The 12,530-nt window shown below is 40.8% G+C and overlaps 1 long non-coding RNA gene across 1 annotated transcript; it reads left to right on the forward strand.

The window, feature by feature from the left end:
* The first annotated feature begins 9,168 nt into the window (after window positions 1-9,168).
* Window positions 9,169-12,157, forward strand: LOC120430528 (uncharacterized). Its single transcript, XR_005607659.2, has 4 exons — window positions 9,169-9,532; window positions 9,638-9,913; window positions 10,258-10,905; window positions 10,971-12,157. It is a non-coding gene; the product is annotated as an uncharacterized LOC120430528 (long non-coding RNA).
* Window positions 12,158-12,530: the final 373 nt, after the last annotated feature.

The following is a 12,530-nucleotide window of genomic DNA, read 5'->3' on the forward strand; positions in this document are numbered from 1 at the left end:
AATGCGAGCAATTTTAAGATTTTTTATGTTTTTTCGACCTCAAACTTCAAAGCCCGTTTTACCCCACTTCCCTTTTTCGTAGAGGGCTCATATTTGGCATGAGTTCATCTCATGTATAGATAAACAAACGCTGAAAGTTTCATCCAAATCGGAGCACCTCGATACGACCTGTTACACATTGGTGAAAAACTCGCTCTTAAATTTAAAGTTTTGCCATGCGCAAAGCGAACTGTCAAACTTTGTGAGCGTTTTTCTCAAAACACCGAGTTGATTTGCGGGTGCCACGATATCTTGAGACGGGGTGGACCAAATTGGCTGAAATTTGGAGTGCGGACTCTCAAGACATATTCCGTGTGCATGACAAAGCCCGATTTTGAAATTTAGTTTTTTTTAAATATACAAAAATCAAAAATTGTTGATTTTTATTTTTATGAAAAACAGAAAAATATTTTTTTTGTTTTTTATAATAAACTTTTTGAGAATTGGCCTTCGTCATGCACACGACACCCGTTTAGTGAGTCTTCACCAACATTTTGAGCCGATTTGGTCAAAGCAGTGTTGAGATATCGTGGCACCCGTTTTTTGAAACTGCTAACTTAAAATAGCTATATCTCGGCAATGGTACATCCAAATATCTTCATATTTATTTTGTTAATAGATGAAAATGTATATTTTAATACCCTGAAAACAGATTTTAAAATAGTGGAAATGTTTGCTCATATCAACCTCTGACATTTTAGCCACACAGAAAAAAATCAATTTCCGTAATCGTGAATTAAGTTCACGAATGTGAGATCCACGGAATTTATTCATGAGTATGGTGCATTTGCACCTATTTATTTTCCACATTTGCATTTCTATTCCTTCGTGGTTCTCATAATCGTGAACTGACTTCACGGTTTCGTGAATTGATTTTTTTTCTGTGCAATTTACATGTATGTAACCCCTTAAATATTTATTTGTTTTGAGGATAAAATCTGAATATCATAAATAAGGAGTTACAGTTGACTTTCTAGTTATCAATATCGAAGGGACCATCGAGAAAAAGATAAATGAGCAATTCCGTTTACAAAATCATGGCAACGTCCAGCAAACTGAATCAAACAAATGTCAAACTCACTTCAAAGCCCCATTTTGCATAGTAAAGTGTCTATGCAAGCCTTGAGAAAGAGAATTTATTGACAAAGTTCTGAATCTAATTAAATTCAAGAGACCATCGAGGGAAAGATTATTACATTAAGATAATATTTTTGGATTTTTTAAGATAATATTTTTTGGACAAAACCTACGACCTGTTTTGTAATAAATTTCATTGGATTAACAACAGGTTTGACCTATCCAATTTTTATAACTCTACTTACCTGAATCCTAGAAGTTGCAATAACCTTCGAGTTGCAATATTTATTCAACAGTTAAATTTTCAAAATTGTTACGACAAGGACTTTTCTTCAAGTAAATCTGATTAAAACTTATTTATCAAATTTAAAATAAACTTAACATGCTCTGTTTCGGAAAACTCAAAGCTTATCTTCAATAAAATATCGCAGAGAAAAAATAAGCTGACACAGTGCTCAAGTAAAAAAAGGAACAGGAAAATCAGAGGAAAAATATAACAAGAATTGTACTATCCGGCACTACAAACCCAAGCAGGCTGTCACTACTTCAGTAAGAGGGCGGTGGGGGAGGCATTCTTTCCGACTGACCTCATCCACCCCTCCCGTCCATTTCAGCACCCAGCCAGAAAACATGATGGATGGATGAAGAAGGGTAAACAGCTAGGCAACATAGAAACGAGCAAAAAAAACAGGACGACCTGCCTCTTCAAGATGACGTGGCACGTCTGCACGGTTGTCTGCTCGCAATTTAATTCCACGACAGGATTTACTTTCACCGTGCCACGGGCAGACACGGCCAAGATTGCATTTAAAAGTGGGCCACCAAAAACGGTTGAAGAAGTCGAATTTGCCAGCAACACTGTTATGCTTTCCACATTTTCTGGCAGCACTGAATGTGTCAAATATTGCTCAAGTGCAATTTGCCTGAAAAGAGCACCTTTCACGAGCATAATGAACGGTGATTATGGCTCGCTAATGACGTTACAATCTTCCTGCCAATTTGCCTTTTTTTTTCTTTTTCATCTTTCGATGAAACACGTTTTCGCAAAATGGTTTTCCTTTTCGTTTTTATTTTTGGCCCACCAAAGTCTGCTGATGACAGTTTAATCAAAATTTTAATGATCCAAAACGAAATTGTCTCTAGCTTGCTTTCACCAAAACTTTTCCAGACGCAATCAACGGAAGAAAAAAACATCAAATTGGCAACACTGCCCATTGACATAACCTCCACTCGCGATAGCGTTGCCATTGTTGCCGGCATTTCGTCGCAGTAATTGACATGGCCCACCACCTTAACGAGATACGGAACACCTTCGCCGTGGTGATTTTTTGGGAAAATAGGAAGAAGAGAGGAAAAACGTTTGGGGAAAATATAATTATCATCTTTTTTGCTCCGCTGACTCTCGTTCAATGAGCAAAAAAACAACAATGCCAGGGCAACCAGAAGAAAAAAAAACGAGGAGAAGAGGAAGAAGTGTGACATCATCAAAATTGGTTCGCTCGTTTGGAGTTTTTTTGGTTGCTTCCAGCAGGGTTAGGTTGAGGAAAGGTCACCCCGGGGATTGACCCGATTTGAACCGTCTCTGGAGACAAAGAAAATAGAAGTGGTTTTGGTTGAATGGTACCTGACCTGTGATTCGGTATGGTAAAGTTTTTTTTGCTCATTCGATTGGCCATTTGGTCTAGTATTAAAAATTTTTCATAGCTAATAATAATATATCTATTGCACTCTTGACGCTATAACTTTCATTTATAATAGCTCATTATAAAGTTTTATTCATTTAAAAACTAACTTAATCCACCTATGTGGTTGGAGCCTTCTCACAACAGTGGCTGTACACAAGTTTCATCTATTTTTTAGATCCGGCTTCCAAAAAGTACATCGATATCACTTAAGTGGCCATATCTCGAGACAGGGTTGTCAGATCTTCAATGTTTTAGACTCGTTGGAAAGGTCTTTTGATAACCTAACCAACGTTGGGTCGGATAGTGGAGTCGGACATAGTTTACATACATTTAACTGAGATCCGGCTTCAAAAAAGTACATGAATATCACTTAAGAGGCCATATCTCGAGACAGGGTTGCCAGATCTTCAATGTTTTAGACTCGTTGGAAAGGTATTTTGATAACCTAACCAACAATGGGTCGGATGATGGACCCGGACATAGTTTACATACAGTTAAGTGAGATCCAAATATATGTGAAAACACATTTTTATACATAACTTTTGAACTACTTATCGAAACTTCAGTCTGTATAAAACTCGATCTATGGGACCCTAAACCAAGTCGAATGCAACAAGTTCGGGTCAAATCGGTTCAGCCAGTGCCGAGAAACATGCGCTAGTTTGTTGGTCACATACATACATACACACACACATACACACACACATACACACACACATACACACCGACATTTGTTCAGTTTTCGATTCTGAGTCGATATGTATACATGAAGGTGGGTCTACGACGTTTTTATACGAAGTTCATTTTTAGAGCAGGATTATAGCCTTACCTCAGTGAGGAAGGCAAAAACAAACATTTTTATCTTTTAAAATCAGAATCATGCACATGAAACCTATTTCTAGAGTCATCACCCCAAATATGAGCAGATTTGGTTTACTTAAGGAGGTATTAGAATTTGACAAACATACAAACTCGTACTTTTTTGTGTTTGACATTTTGCCAAACTCACAAACAATGCAAAATGTATACAAGCTGACGTTTTTGCAGCCAAATTGTCGAATATTGCGAGTTTGTTGATCTGTTTGTCATAGTTTGATACCTCCTTTAGTGATGAGAAATCAAATTACCCAATTTGTAATTTTTCAACTGCCATATCTCTGTGGGTGTTTGACAAAAAATCAGCTGATTGTAAATTTGAATAATTGAAACCGTGAATGACAATGCTCTCAAAGCAGATAAAAACAAATGATAGCTCCTACAAACACATATAAATTAAATCAAGTTACATAAATGTGTTCCTTAAAAGAAATTAATATTCATCAAGTTTCTGTACAGTCTTGCGAGCTAATGATCTCATTTCAATTATTCATGTTGAAAAAAGCACAATAAGTTTTAGATATTCAGATCATAATAATTATGTAAATTTTACGAGAAATTATGGATAAGACCCTTTTAAAGCTATTCTCGTGAGTTTAAAATAATGAATAATATTTTTTACAAAAAATAGTTTTTTACATGCAAAACAATTTTTTTAACGAATTAAATTTTTTTCGGGTATCATAAATTTAATCTATTCTTACATTCAAATTCAGAGTCTAGAGAATCGTTCCCTCAAAATTTATTGAGGTTCCAAAGCAAAAATTAAAAGAATAATTACAAACATCACGAGTTATCGCGATTTTACGAAAAAAAAGTTTTGAAAAAGTTACTTTTTGCGTTTCTCTTTGTTTCGTCGTCCGTGTCTGTCGCGGGTGACGATGAACGGCCATGATCGATGACGACCAACTTTTTCAAAACTTTTTTTCGTAAAATCGCGATAACTCGTGATGTTTATAAGCAAATCCCTTATGTCTATATATCAAATTTTTTGTAATTGTCTACTCTGGAACTTTGTAGAACATTGTTACACTCTAAAAATTAACCCTGCAAAGTTAGAAAAAACACGAAATTTTAAAATGAAAAATTTTGTTCTAAATGAAAAAAATGACCCTTCTGGGTCAATGTAGATTCGAAAATTACATTAAATTTCCCATAAAATGACATGTTCCAAAAAATTTTACAGTCAAGTAACGGAAAATGGGAGAATTGTAAAACTTTTTTAGTGTTTTTTTCGATGAAAAATACTTTTTTTCGGAATTCTGAGTACGCCATCAAATCGGGCGTCTAATTTTACATGAAAGTCCCTTTGACACCAAATTTCTAGGGGGTTGCGTCTGGACAGCAGAGTACACGTTTCACAGTTCCGAATAAATCTGGAGACCTGCTGGGACATGCGAGGCCACCAGAAGTATTCTCTAATGATGCGCTTCGTTGCCACCTCGCCCACGTGTCCACTGTGCGCAGATTGAAGTGCCTTGAGACGGAGTGATCCTGGAAGCACAACTTTCTCGTTTCGAAACACCAAGTCGCCCAGGACGTGTAGATTCTTCCGCTGAGGTTCAAACGCCCGGAGTTCCGCCGGCCAGTGCTGCGTGGCGATGGCTTCTCGAACCAGATTTAATTCACCGTCTGCCTCGGATTCGTACTCGATTTCGTTCCAGGTAATTGTCATACAGCCTGGATCCAGCGCGAAAAGGTAGTGACTATCCTCCGATTCGTCAAAGGCTTCGTCCGATTGTGAGGCATCGATCAGTCTAGAGAGGGCATCGGCTATATTCAGATCTCCGGGAACACGTTCAATTCTGAAGAAGTACGGCTGTAGTCGCAGGGCCCAGTTCTCGGCCCGGGTGACCGCTCTTCGTCCCAGTCTGTGCTCACTGTTGAAGATGAATTGGTTTGCTTCGGAGTCCGTGCGAATCGTGAAGAATCGAGCCAATAAGTAAAACGTGAACCTTTTGCGCCGCCGAGCGGTAAGGATTGGCGCATATGATGTGATATTAAAGTAATTTAAAGATCAAAGTTTATCTCTAACAACTATATTATGTTTCTAAATAATTAATGACATCGATGTTATTACTACCGCGGCCTAGCACTTAATAATCGAATCAATTCCCTGGTAAGACACTCGATGTCCCCAGGGGAAACCCAAAAGCCCACATCAGCAAAGCTGGCCGTGTGCTGCAAAAACTGCACCGCCGCGCGGAGCGCTCGTCTGTGCTGACGGTGTGAATAAAAGCACCTTTGGCCACTGTGCCCAACTCAAGTGAGGGTCTTTGCTATAATTTAAGTTAGGGTAGGTCGCACGGACTAAGTCCGGTGCATGTCCCCCCCCTTACCGAGCTTGAGCTTGGCCTTGAAGAGGCCGAGCTCAAGAGGTAAGACGCTGGAATAAAATAAGGTTTCGTGGATACTAAAGACATACTATCAACTATTTTTATTTTAAAGCTAATTATAGCCTAACCGTTATGATGGAGCTTCTTCGCGAACCGGCTTCTAAAATCGTGCAGATAGCCATTGGCGGGTCGGGCGTTTAGATAACTGGCTTAATTCCTGTTGTTTTCGGTGACACATCCATCGTCTACTATTCCTTTCGAACCCTCTGTACTAGATTTTGATTATTTTGCTGTTTCGTTGGGGCCTAGAACCAACTACGCCTTTTTTTTAATTGCTGTTGTCGTTGATTGCGTAAGGTACTGTTTGCTAAAATACACTGCCACGAATCTTGATTATTTTGCTGTTTTGTTGGGGCCTAGAACCAACTACGCCTTTTTTGTGAAATAGTTTTGCAGTCTTAGCGTATTTGTATCTTCAGTAAAAGTCTTCGCTCTATCCATGGACCGACTTACGGGATGCTGTCCTTGCGTTTTAAGATTAAATTAAGATTGGCTCAAATTTTGCCATGCTCTTGTTTCTGGTGTCCGGGGTTCGAATTCTTCCTTTCGCTGTCTTGTAATAATGAATACTCCTTGGCGTCACAAATTCACCCGCTATCTAATGCCCGACAGTGCCATTTCGTGCTATCTGTCGCTCGAGCCCCTTGGCGAGCCCCCATCTGGTTCTGCGCGTGCCGTTTTATCCGTAAGCTCAGGTGCAACTAAACCTATTCTGATTGATTCTTTTGTAAAAGACCACTAGGATACCTAATTGTTTTTAATCTACTCAAATTCCTCTTTGCTTTTAGTTTGAAATGTTCCGATTTACATATCATATTTAATTTTATTATACATTGAAATATTTTTGAAAAGAAAATAAAAGGATTTGTTGAAACTACTCCTCTATTTTTAAAATGTCAATTCATATCAAGATAGAATTCCAGCGTTTTAGTGTCATCAATGCGTTAAGTCGCCCTCTCCCTCCTTGAATGGTGTGCGTTTTTCCTCTGGTTGCTAATCCAAGGGATGCCTGAAATTTGTATGGAAAGAAAGAATAAAAACTTGCCACGAGGCATTAGTTCTATTATTAATGATATTTGTTATTTTCTAAGTTCCATAAAAATTAAAATAGCCCTTTTTTGTACCTCAGCGGTTTTTACGGCTTACTTCTACCCAAGGGTTTGAATGTTTTAAAGGCCATCTTCGGAAATTAATCATTATATTTTTTAAGTCGGTTGTTATGAACCTTTTCTTCTTTATTTCCATTAAGAATGGTCGAAGTTTGCTCGCTATCTAATCTAATTACCAAATAGGGCCCCCTCCATAGCTGTTGGAGTTTTCTCCCCATACCCATGGGGTTATCGTGAACCATAACCGGATCTCCCAGCTCTGGTTGCCAATCTTCAACATTTACATCGTATCTTATCTTATTCCTTACTTTACTAACAGCAAGGTTTTCCTTAGCCATTTTATGTATACTGCTGAAAAGGTGCTTAATTTCGTCCAGATACGTTTCGTAATTTGCATCCGTTGTGCTTTTGTAGATTGAAGCTGGCATTCTTGCCACTCTTCCGTATAGTAACTCATACGGTGAAAATCCCGTAGATTCGTTCGGTGCCGTGTTGTACTCAAAAAGAAAATATGGCAATTTCTGATCCCATGACCCGGTGTCTTTTCCGACGAATTGACGCATATATTGCTTCAATTCTCGATTCGATCTTTCGACCAAGTTTGCTTGTGGGTGATAGGCACTTGTGTTGATTTTCTTTATGTGAAGTAACTTACAGACTTCTTTCAGCATTTTACTCATAAAATTGGTACCTTGATCTGTAACTATCTCACATGGCGTACCAAATTTACAAATCACACCTTCTACTAACGCTCTAGCAACTGTAGAGGCTTCTTGGTTATGAATTGGAATGATTGTTAAGAATCGTGTCAAGTCATCTTGCACAGTCAAAGCGCAGTTATTGCCCCAGTGTGATTCTGGGAACATTACTATATCCATGTATAGTTTTTCAAAAGGCTCTGAAGCCGTTGTTGTTATTTTCATCGGTATCTTGTTTGATTTGTGAATTTTGTGTCTTTGGCAGGAGTCACACTGCCGCACATAGTTCAAAATATCCCTATTCATATTCTTCCAGAAATATGCTTGACTTATCCTTTTTATCATTCTGCGGGCCCCAATGTGGCCGCCCAAAGGTGCATCGTGAAATTCTTGGAGGATAGTTTGAATTTGATCCGCCTTTGCGTTGACGATCTCTGAGCGGTTATTGTAGAAACATATCTTTGTTTTTGTCTTCCAAGCGGCGAACTCTATAATTTGCAGGATTTCTGGCTGCCGAATTTTTCTAAACGATATTAGATGAATCCGTTTATTTGCACACTCGCTGAAGGTGTGAATGTAGAACAAAGCAAATGTTTGGAAAAACTTTTTGCTGTCGATTATAGAATTGTGTTTACCATCTAGCATCACCCCATAAAGATTATCATTAGGAAATGCAAAATTTCCCTCTTGAATTATGTTTCTTGCACCATGTGGAAGATTGTAAACCTGGGAAATCTCGGAAAACCCTGACTTTTTGTTTGCTATCACGAAAGTATGACTGCAATTTGATTCATTGTCTAAGGTTTTGCAATTCTTAATTTCCGTAGCGTATGACTTGTTTTCTTCGGCATATAATCTAAATTCTTCGTATAATTTCGAAAAGTATTCCTCTTCGGGTAAATCGTCATTCCCGTCACTAATATCAATGTTTGACAGCTCTCTAAACATCACATCATCGGATGAATCGTAGCCTTTATTTGCAGAAGTAGATAGTTTATTCCTATTTTGGTTTCTGAGTTGCGCTCTAGTTGTTGCGCCAACAGTTTCTGGATTGATTTGTTCTGTTTTATCATGATCAATTCGAGATAGAAAATCTGCAACAGCATTTTCTCTTCCCTGTTTATAGCGAATTTCACGGTCTAGCCCTAACAATTTAAGGCGAAGTTTTGAGAGTGTGGTAGACGTTTCTTTCAGGCTATCGATAGCGACCAGTGGCCTGTGGTCTGTATACACTATAAATTTTTGGTTAAATATATAGTGTCGGAAATACTGGGTTGCCCATACAATAGCTACACGCAAAGAAATTCCGGTGAACGTTGAATGCTCATCCGGCCTAACCCATCTGATGTTCATATTATTGAGCATCGGACGTTCAAAGCATTTCTAAAATCACGCACACTACAGCAGTACGGCCTAGTATGTGTGATATTTGCGGGCAACGTGCCGTCTAGCGGAGAATTTCTTCTTCATCCTTTTTAAAATAGCCCACTCTTCTTCATGAGCAATTTGACGTTTCGTTTTTTCTCGCAGTAGCCTTGTCAGATTTTTTGCAGTCAGACTGCAAAATTTTCAGCCGGTGATTCCGTGATCGCCGCACGCGTGCCTGAAAGTGGTTCCCGGAGGTGGACAAAAGTGTTTTCCGATTCTATAAGGTATGTTTAGTGAGCAATGAGAACGAAGAAAACGTGAGAAACGTTTTGTTAGCGGTAAACTTTGAGCCCCGTGATTTTCTTCTAATCAAAAAGTGCCCTCTGCAGAACTGCTCTCTTTTTCCACGGATCCACTTCCGGTGCCGGACCCAGCAAGCTGGCTGCAGTTTGGCGTCCACATGACCTCCGAAACCCGCGATGAGCAGCTGGTGCGAAAAGTTTTCCGTTGCGCAGCTCGTTGGACTCAGACGGCGGGGAATCGGAGCAACTTCGTCGAGTTTAAGGCCGGGCAATTTATGAACCTTGCCGCGATCAAGTTTTCAGGTGGGAGTTGTGCAAGTTGGTTGAGGAGGATTGTTGGGAGGAGGAGTAAATTTACTTTCGGTACGTATTCGGACGGAGGTCCCGGGGTACATTTTGTGTCATTTCGAGGCTGGTGCTGGTCAAGTTCGCTGTGACCGTGATCCGTCCCGGGGGAAACGCAGTCATCAAGGACTTTGATTTGTACATGCCGTTCAGCATGGGCTTAATTTTCACACTGACCCGGATGTGCGCGAAGGTTTAGACCCTAAAACTGTGCACTCCCCGGCCAGCCAATTCCGATTGTTACGTCGTGTGCCAGAAGTGCCTTAACAAGTGCCCGGACATGTGCGAGTCCAACCAGGATTACGACATTCTGCAGCTGGTGGCGGAGATACTCATCCAAATCCAATTTCTATCATTTCCAGGTCAACTTCAACAAAAAACTGGCCAGCCTCCAGGTCGACCACGAGTTTGTCCAAGACAAGCAGTAAGACTTCTGGGAGTTGGACCACAAATCGACACTTGCTCCGTCCGCGGACGCCAAGACTAAGCCGGCCCCGCGTACGCTGCTCAATTCGTGAACGCCAAAACGAAAAAATCCGTTTGTCCGGAAACATCCCAAACGGCAGTCGTCCCCTGCGGCAGACCATCGCCGCGAACGGTGCTGTACGGAGAAACCGTCGAGGAGATTCAAGTCAAGGACAACCGGGAAACCCGCGTGTTACGCTTTCTACATCATCGAAGCAATCATCCTCGGCGGCGTCGACGTCCGCACCTTCCCGCTGGCCAAGTGCAGTGCACTCTGCACCAAGTTCGCAAACACGCTGAACCTACCACTGTACCACCTCAGCCCAACCCGGTCCGCCCGGTTCCGGTTCGCGCCAAGCAGCTGTACGCGCTCGCTGAAATGAAGCACTTTCTCCCTAACGTGACCGTCTACACGCTCGAGAGCAGCACCAAGGATACGGACAAGCCGTTGAGCGGTTCAAGTCGCGCAAAACCCAGCGCTTTTACATTCCGCTTTTGGAGGTGGACAGGATTTTTGGACCGAAGTGGCACGATTTGTCTGAGAGGTGAGTTAATCGAGTTGTAGAGGTTGAATCAAAACAAAGGTTGTGACATAGGTTTTCTTTTTTAGGAGGGTTTCATAACGGAATGTATGGAACGGGAAACACCCCGATGTTGATGACCACGTTAGTCCGTTGACCACTATTCGCGACATCTAGACGTAGTTCGTGTCAACCAAAGCTCGCCTGAATGACGTCGAAGCCCGTTTGCCGTCGACAGTCTCCGCCGAGTTGGTCCCACCATGGCGTCACTCAGAAGATACAGTGCTGGCCGGCAATGATCGTCACTGCGCGGCACAGCCGTCGGATCACTCCTCCCTTCCCGACCGCGGATCGCGTAGTCGTACCTTCAACGAGATCGCGAAACTGAACGGACGGAGGCGCTTTTCTAACAGCACGGGTACGACTATTGGGTCACAAGAACTACGAGCACAAGAAGTTGAGTGTGCGCGACTTTTTTGGTCCCTCGAAGCAAGCCCCAGCGTCCTCAGGAGGTCCAAGCCATCGCCGATTCGGGGGACTGATCGACAACACCGAAGCTAAGGCTCTAGGGTTAATCACCGGCTCGAATCTGCAAACTTTGCAGTTAAACTTCAAGGACCTTTCCGACACACAAATCGCCGGAAATTTGGTGGACTGCAAGCGCAAACTGATTCTGCGTTTAATTATTGGCATAGAGATGACCAAACAACTTAGTTACATTTAAAAGCTTGTGTAACTTTGTATTAAACTATAAGAAAATTGATTTATTATGTTATAACAAATAAAAAGAGGTGCTGTATGGTTTTTGATAAGTTATTTTCTCCCTTGGGAGGAATATTTATCGAAACAGCCAATTTGTCCTGTTAAACCAAAAATCAAACTTAATCGGTCGTTATTTCTTCTTAATTTCGATTGATTTAGTTTGAATTTGTGTTTAACAGGACAAATTGACTGTTTCGATGAATAATCTCTGATGATTTTTGGTTTGCGTCCTGGGATATCGAATAAATCCATCTGGTGGCGAAAAGTGGAACTAACCCAGATACCGCAACGTATAGTGGCGCCACCGGTGGTGAGTAGAGGAAACTTCGATTTTTTGTTCACGACGACACGCATACACTGAAACGAGCTGTCAAATTGGCAAAAATCCTTTTGAACATCGGATGGTCAGTTCGCTTTGAACATCGAATGCGCATGATCGTTTTTGAACATCAAACGTTCAAAAAAGTTATACCAACGTTCAGAAAATTCTCATTGGCGGTTTTGCGTGTAGTAATTCTTTCTCTATAGCATGGTATCGAAGCTCGGCACCTTTCAATGCTCTACTTGCAAAGGCGATCGGTTGATCCATGGTTTGTGCATTGGATAGTACTGCTCCAATGGCAAAATCACTTGCATCTGTAGTGATTACAAAAGTGTCCTTATAATTCGGCCTGATCAGTAGAGGCTCCGATATCAGGCACTGTTTTAAATCCTCGAATGCTCTTTCACATTGGGGAGTCCATGAAAATTTTACGCCTTTCTTAAGAAGGTCATTTAATGGTTTCCTTCTAGCGGCGATGTTAGAAATAAACTTACCGTAAAAATTTATAGTGCCTAAAAATGATCTAACCTGTCGAATATTAGTTGGTCGCTTAAGATTAGTTATG

Source organism: Culex pipiens, unplaced genomic scaffold (genome assembly GCF_016801865.2).
Source record: "Culex pipiens pallens isolate TS unplaced genomic scaffold, TS_CPP_V2 Cpp_Un0125, whole genome shotgun sequence".
NCBI lineage: Eukaryota > Metazoa > Arthropoda > Insecta > Diptera > Culicidae > Culex > Culex pipiens.